The following is an 8,847-nucleotide window of genomic DNA, read 5'->3' as shown; positions in this document are numbered from 1 at the left end:
ACATAAATATTCCAATTTATTATTTTTTATGAATTACTGTGTATTTACAATTTTTTAATGAAATTTTATTATTAAAAAGTAATAAATACTCATTAATGGTTTCCAAGAAAATGGAAAACCCCCAAAAAGGGTATTTTCAGGTACTGCTCAAAAATATTCGAATTTTTTCTAGGAACTTTTTTAGAATCCTTGAACACCTGTTTTATTGCCCAATTAATAATTAACCCATTATGCAGGTAGTGGTTATATGGAATATTTAACATTATATTTTTTGCAAAATTGCATAATTATGTTGTAAATCCTTCCTGTGTAAGCGCTTAAAAATGTTCAAAGAAAAAGAGTTGATCAATTCAAATTAAAAAATTAATTGTCGAAATTGTGCACAAACTACTAGGGAGCAATAATTTGCATGGTCAAGTACCAAGGTGGAAAGCGCTCATATCGAAGTTAATCGATGTTAAGTGTCTTGACTCCGCAAATAGACTCACAAGTAAGAATATTGGACTATGGAAGGAGGTTATCTTCGACGATGAGAACAAATATAATATTTTTGGCTCAGATAGTCGTCAAATGATATGGCGAAAGCCTTGGAATTATCTAACATAAAACCAACTGTAAAGGACCCAAGTTGCTCTGTCATATTTTGGGTTTCTGTGTCCGTCCACGGTGTTGGACTGCTAAAATTTATTATTGTAATTATAGATTATAACCACAAATTTTCAATGGAGTTTAAGTCCAGACATTAACTCCATTGTAAATTTGGAGAAGAAAGATACTTATTGTTGTAAATGGTTAAAATTTTCACGTACCAGGTCGTGTATTTTGGAACGTTTTTCTGTTGAAAAATAAATTGAATGTGTTGTAGCCCCATTTTGGTGGTACTAGCATGCAAATTCTGCTCCACTTGTCAATTTTAGAGCAGAATTTGCATGCTAGTACCACCAAAATGGGACTACAACACATTCAATTTATTTTTCAACAGAAAAACGTTCCAAAATACACGACCTGGTACGTGAATATTTTAATTATTTACAACAATAAGTATCTTCCTTCACCAAATTTACAATGGAGTTAATGTCTGGACTTAAACTCCATTGAAAATTTGTGGTTATATTTACAACAACTTTTAAATCACTCATTATCCTCCAAAACCACTATACGGTTGCTTTGCATAAAGAATGGGACATAATAACGCCAGAACTATTCCATAAATTGGTAGAAACGGTTCCACGTCGATTGGACGTTGTTTTTAAAAAACAAAGGCTACTATACAAAATATTAATTACATTTTAATCATTTATTTTACTTCATAATGCTAATCTAAATATGATGTATACAAAAAAATTCGAATACTTTTGTGAAGCTATTTTTAACACTTAAAAAAAAAAAGCTAAATTAGTTTAAGTAAATTATTTTTTTTTTTACATTTTTTTAAATATGATATAAAATTTAAACTATCTTTACTTATTTTTTCCACAAAATCTACTATAAAATAATGTCTGTCTTCATAATACATTAAATTCGAATACTTATGAGAGACACTGTACATATGTACATATGAATGTATGTACACATGGCGCGTGAACTAGATATTGTAATAGTGGTCATGCGGCTCAATTTTTTTCGCCGGCAAATTATGTGAGACTTGTGGCATTTCTTTTACTTACCAAAATAAACACCATTGACATCGTATTGGGACATACGCTGGACAGAGAATTCACTAGATGCTAGCACAGGATTCGAGGAGCATATTATCAATATTGGCAAGGCCAAAAGCATATAATATGGTAAATTACCACGAAATATGTCAGCAATATTGTCGGCATCTTCAAACATGACTATGCACAAATTTTAGACTTAACTGGAGGTTAACCTATTTCACGTAGTAAAAACTAAAACTTCCACTAAACAATAATTAATATACACTTTTCTATTCGAATTCATTCAATAAAGCTAATTAAATTAAATAATTTTTCCAATGAACAACAAACTCTACTTCTTCCGCTGTTTTGTGAAGTAAAAGTATACTTTGTGGTAAAAGTATTGAGCAGACTTTGGCCTGACAGCTAAGAGCAGCGTTGCCACTGAATAAATTATATTGCTGCCAAGTTTTTGTCAAAAAACTACCAAAACAAGGCGAATTCAGATAAGGTGGTGTTATTCAATCAGCTGATAATTTTTTTCTTAATTCGCCTGCATGGCGAATTCAGATAAGGTGGTGGCCAAAGTATATTAATAAAGTAGCCAAAGTAATAAATAAAGTAGCATCACTTAAACAGCTGACTATTTTTTTTAAACTAGATAAATGAAGCAAATTGTCAAAGTTTGTTTGAAAATTGTTAACATTGTTTACGTCGCCATTTTTAAAATTGTGTTTGTTATTTGTTAAAATTTGTGAAAAGTTGAAAAAGTGAATTAAAAGTGGTTTTAAAGTAGTTTAAAAAGTGTAATAAATTGTATAATATATAATAATATAATTAAATCGTTAATATTTTTAACTTAAAAGTAATATTTTTTATTTATGTTTTGTTCACATTGTTGTTCAAGGAAATTTTATTTTGACACAATCTTAAATTATTCCAAAAACAAAATACATGTGGTTGTTGTAGATGTTGTTGTACAGCAAGAGATGTCGCTACTTTATTAATATACTTTGTACAACAACATCTACAACAACCACATGTATTTTGTTTTTGGAAAATTTAAGATTGTGTCAAAATAAAATTTCCTTGAAAAACAATGTGAACAAAACATAAATAAAAAATATTACTTTTAAGCTAAAGATATTAACGATTTAATTATATTATTATATATTATACAATTTATTACACTTTTAAACTACTCTAAAACCACTTTTAATTCACTTTTTCAACTTTTCACAAATTTTAACAAATAGCAAAACACAATTTAAAAATGGCGACGTAAACAATGTTAACAATTTTCAAAACAAACTTTGACAATTTGTTTCATTTATCTAGTTTAAAAAAAATAGTCAGATGTTCAAGTGATGCTACTTTATTAATTTACTTTGGTGGTGGCAGTTCTGCAACAACAACATTTTACATGTATTTTGTTTTTCCATTTGGTTTACGTAGATGTCAAAAACCATAAGTACGGGCGAATTCATTTGATGAAAAATTTTTGTAAAATGTTTATATTTTATTAAAAAATAGAGATAAAGATGTTAAAATTTGTGAGGAAAATATATTCTGAATTGAATAATGTTTGTTTCAAACGAAAAATTCTATTCCGGCAGATTAATTTGCAAAATTTAAGTGAGTGCCTGAAGTTAAGTAAAACTTAATTTTTTGTGAAAAATAAACATAAAAAAGTACATATTCATGAAAATATTATATTACGAATGAATGAATATTTGTTTCGAATGGATAATTCTACTCCAGCGGAGTAATTTTCAATATTTGGCCATAATGTAGCAGCCGCCGGACGGGTAAATATTTTATATGGGTTTTGTTATATAAAGCGTTCCGGAACAGACTTTTTTTAGTTAATCTCTTTATCTACATAGTGTATATATAAAACAATATTGTTTAATTTGTTAACATTTAATAGATTTCAAAATTAAGCCATAACGTAGAAGTCAGCTGCCGCCAGCCGGGTAAATACGTCATATGCGTTTCTTAATATTAAGTGTTCCGGAAGAGATTTTTTTAGTTAATCACGTTATCTACACAATTTTAATATAAAATATAAAACAATATTTTTAATATGTTAACATTTAATAGAAAAAAATATTTTTCTTAAATAACATATTTGTATACATACCAATTATGCCATTATTTAAATAAAATGATATTTGTTTACGAGATGCTTGGTATTTTCAAATTTTTGACATAAATAATTCAAAATATTAACGAAGTTTTTCTCCGTTTAACGGACATTTTTAAATATAAAAATGTAAACAATAACAAACTTTGACATCTACGTAAACCAGCATGGCGAAACTAATAAGGTGAAGTCACTTCAACAGCTGATTGTTTTTTTGTCCATGGAAATTTAGCCCGAAGTTGTCTAACTCAATATAAAAAAAAATTCTCTCTCAAATCCGACGCTATCAAACTACATATATAAAAAATTTCATGAATTCGCCGCAAAATGAAATGACTTCACCTTATAGTCTATTCGCCTTATAAACCAGGCAAATTAAGAAAAAAATTATCAGCTGATTGAATAACACCACCTTATATGAATTCGCCTCGATTCGCCTGGTTTACGTAGCTGTCAAAGTTTGTTATTGTTTACATTTTTATATATAAACATTTCCGTTAAACGGAGAAAAACTTTGTTAATATTTTGAATTATTTATGTAAAAAATCTAAAAATATCAAGCATCTCGTAAACAAATATCATTTTATTTAAATAATGGCATAATTGGTATATATACAAATATGTTATTTAGGAAAAATATTTTTTCTATTAAACAATATTGTTATATATTTTATATTAACATTGGGTAGATAACGTGATTAACTAAAAAAAATCTCTTCCGGAACATTTTATATAAAGAAACACATATGAAGAATTTAGCCGAACATCGGCAGCTTACTTTTACATATGGCTTAATTTTAAAATCTATTAAATGTTAACAAATTAAACAATATTGTTTCATATATACACAATGTTGATAAAGTGATTAACTAACAAAAGTCTGTTCCGGAACGCTTTATATAACAAAACCCATATGAGGTATTTACCCGGCCGTCGTCTGCTACATTATGGCCAAATATTGAAAATTACTCCGCCGGAGTAGAATTATCCATTCGCAACAAATATTCATTCATTCGTTATATATATTTTTTCGTTAATATGTACTTTTTTATGTATATTTTTCACATAAAAATTAAGTTTTACTTAACTTCAGGCACTCACTTAAATTTTGCAAATTAATCTGCCGGAATAGAATTTTTCGTTTGAAACAAACATTATTCAATTCAGAATATATTTTCCTCACAAATTTTAACATCTTTATCTTTATTTTTTAATAAAATATAAACATTTTACAAAAATTTTTCATCAAATGAATTCACCGTACTTATGGTTTTTGACATCTACGTAAACCAAATGCAAAAACAAAATACATGTAAAATGTTGTTGTTGCAGAACTATTGCAGAAATATTAAGGATATAGTTATAATTTTATATATTATATAATTTATAACACTTTTAAACCTCTTTTCATTCACTTTTTCAACTTTCAAATAGCAAAACACAACTTAAAAATGGTGACATAAACAATGTTGATAATTTTCAAATTAAACTTTGACAACTTCTGCATTTATCTAGTTTAAAAAAAATAATCAGCTGTTCAAGTGATGCTGCTTTATTAATATACTTTGCTACCAAGATATATTAATTATATATATTAATTAGCCCCTGTCTATATTAGACAAATATTTATCACGGCACTTGACAAAACGTCAGCAGAAAAATTGTCAGTTTTTTTGTTTATGGTAATACATAGGGGTAACAAAATGCTGATTTTATCACGACAACTTACAGATAATTTTATTGAACTAATGCTATATTTTATAAAAACAATTAAAATTAAATGCAAATTTTGTAAATAAACACTAACTTCACTAAAACTTATGTTAAAAATCAATTTAAATTGCACAAAAACAAAATTCTAAACAAATTTTAGAATAAAATTACGTTTATTTTCAAGGCGTTTATTATTTAGACAACACTGTCATAACGGCGTTATAACGCTAATAAATGCTGTCTGTACCTGCTAATTTTTTTATCATGATAACAATTTGACGTTTAGCCAGGGTACAGATAGCGAGCGAGTTTAATTCGAGCGATTTAAATAATTCATTTTCACGCGAATACATTTTTAATTTTTTAACTCGCTCGCGATTCGAGTCAAAACGAATTAATCGCGAGTTTTATAATTTTGTAAATGAAAAAATTTAAATTTATAAGACATAATCAATTTATATATAAATATGACATAACCAAATATGTTTCGCATTAAAATTATTTACGCACATTATTTGCTGTAAAGTAGTAGACATTTTGGTGTTTTTAAGTTATAATACAAAATTTTAGAAGGAAGAAGACATCGTATGCAAGCGCATGCTTAGGGGGATAGATTAGATAGAATTTTCCAAAGAAGAACATTTTTTAACAAAAAGAACAATATAAAAAAAAATTTAATATTTTATGTCAAAGCTTCTAGATTATATTTAAAAATATAAAAATGAAAAAAATTCATACAATTTAGGAACTTATTCTTAAATATTATTAACTTTAGTCAATGGAAGCAGTTCATAATATTTATGCTGAAACCTTTTTCTGTGTATATCTAGTCGTCAAATTTACAATATTTCTTTAATGTAAAAAAAATTGAAAAAAGTAGAACACTTCTGTTAAACATAAGGAACTATGTAATCCTAGCTTATTCTAAAATCCCTGTTTAGACAATTTCCATAGGCATTAAAACACTTCCATAATATTTTAGCCACAAATTAATAATTGTAATTGGAATATAATCTTAAGATTGATACAATTTTATCCAATAAATTTCACAAACTAAATTTTTTAATTAAACGGGAAAATCAAAAAAGTTTAACCAAGGATGCATTAGAAAAATATACTCTAGTTCCAGGACTCCAATATTTTTAAAATTTAGATGTATCATTTCCCACCCGGTATATCGAATAACATGGATGAACCGATATTGGAGGAAGGGGAAGGTAACACATAATAGTTATTAAAAGGGCCATCAAGAGCGTTGCTCCCTATAAAGCTGCAGGGCCGGATGGAATTTTCTCGGCACTTTTGCAGATGGAGGCGGGACTGGTTCCCGTACATCTGTCACAGATATTCACTGCATGCTTAAAATTGGCATATACCCTAGTTAAATGGCAGAATGCAAGGGTAATATTTATACCCAAACCAGGGAAACCTAGCTATGCGACACCTAAGTCCTATCGACCGATAAGTCTTACGTCCTTCCTACTTAAAACCTTGGAACGGATAGTCGATAGCATGGTTAAAAGCAGCATACCATACAAAGACCTTAAATATAAGCAGCATGCTTATGTAAAGGGACGATCGGTGGAAACCGCTTTAAACGAAGTTGTCCACTACATAGGTGAATCTTTCGATAGCAAACTGTATACACTGGCGGTATGCATTGCGGTATCGAAGGCGCTTTCAATAACGTGCACACTGATACCCTTATCCAATCCCTAGACCAGTTTTATGTTGACCGGGTGCTCCGTAACTCTATCAACTACATGCTAAGGAACAGATGGATAAGCTGCGAGATGTACGATATAACTATCAGGAAAAAGGTATTTCGCGGTATACCACAGGGTGGCATTTTGTCACCTTTACTCTGGGTTACCACGATTAATAGCCTCCTAAGGACCCTAACCGAGAAAGGACTTAGACCTGTCTGCTATGCAGACGATGTCGTAATACTTTTAAAGGGAAAGGATCCAAATTACTTGTGTAGAAGAGCTGAGGAGGCTCTGAATACGGCCTTGAGCTGGGCTCAACCGAGAGGCCCTCAATTCTAGCTTATGCTTCAATAATCTGGTGGACTGCTTTGGACAAAAAGTGTAATATCAAACTACTACAGGGAGTTTAGCGTACATGCTGCTTGGGTATAAGTGGTGCCATGTGTACTTCTTCAACCAAGGCTCTCGAAACGTTGCTAGATATTCCACCCATTGCAACATATATAAGATATGAGGCGGCGCTTACAGCCGAACGGCTCTTTACTTTAGGCGAACTGGCCAAAAACGGTTATAGGACACGTCATCAATGTATACTGGACACATTGGAAGGTTATACACATTCATCGGACGTGCCTGATCGCATACCAGACACAGAATATGTCGGAAACTTTGAAACGTTAATCCCAGATACAATGTCTTAGTCAAGCGGAACATTAGAGCAAATACCAGTAGGAATCCGTTACTACACGGATGGCTCTAACTTAGGGGACAAAGTGGGCCTGGGGTTCTATATTGAAGACCCAGAAACAGAAATATACCACCGTTTACCTAATCATAACACAAGCTTCCAGGCAGAAGTACGAGCAATAACGGAATGTGTAAATTGGATTAGAATAAATATGGCGCCCACAGGTCTTAATATATTTACCGACAGCCAGAAGGCAATTAGGGCGATATCAGGTGATAGTATTAAATCTAAGACCGTATTGGATTGTAAGAAAGCTTTAACTGAATACTCTCCCAGAGGTAAGGTTTACATCATATGGGTACCAGGCCAGGAAGGGAGCTCGATGTAGTTAACCTGACAAACGCAAAACCATTCGACGCAACAAAAGCTGAATTAAAAATATGGTTGAGAGAATCCCATAAGGCCTCTTGGAATAATGAAACGGTGGGTAGAACCACAAATTTTAGATCCAAGTGTCTTGGAAGTTATGTTATTCCGGAAATAGCATTCCTAACTAACACTGATTGGAAAATTCTTAGGAATTACTTTAAGGAAACTGAGTTTCTGAACATTGAAAAATAATACATTCAGTGAAAATTTTATTTTTTTTCATGACTTGGAGCGCACAACAGGCCCGATAGCGGCCTAGGTGTATTTCTTCGGATTTGATGTAGTATACATCCTCCTATCAACCAAACCTAACCTAGATGTAATATTATTTCCTTCAAAATTTAATTTAAGTAATCTTTGAATACAAAGCAAATAAAAGTATTCGAAACCGGTTGTAAACCGAGTCGATCACGCAAGCATACATACATACATACATACATACATACATACATACATACATACATACATACATACATACATACATACATACATACATACATACATACATACATACATACATAC

The 8,847-nt window shown here is 30.5% G+C and overlaps 1 protein-coding gene across 1 annotated transcript in view; it reads right to left on the bottom strand.

Moving 5' to 3' along the window:
- LOC119601933 (nicalin) overlaps positions 1-2,081 on the bottom strand; it is a 72,606-nt gene extending 70,525 nt beyond the window's left edge. Inside the window, exon 1 of the mRNA XM_037953200.1 lies at positions 1,668-2,081. The gene's annotated coding sequence lies outside the window, so the exon portion shown is untranslated. The remainder of the gene's footprint in view (positions 1-1,667) is intronic.
- Positions 2,082-8,847: the final 6,766 nt, after the last annotated feature.

The sequence above is a fragment of the Lucilia sericata genome, unplaced genomic scaffold (assembly GCF_015586225.1).
Source record: "Lucilia sericata isolate MDLA Ls3-8-SP2 unplaced genomic scaffold, ASM1558622v1 Contig000200F_arrow, whole genome shotgun sequence".
Lineage (NCBI taxonomy): Eukaryota > Metazoa > Arthropoda > Insecta > Diptera > Calliphoridae > Lucilia > Lucilia sericata.
The sequence above is the reverse complement of the archived record's forward strand: the minus strand, read 5'-3'. Positions and strand labels throughout refer to the sequence as shown.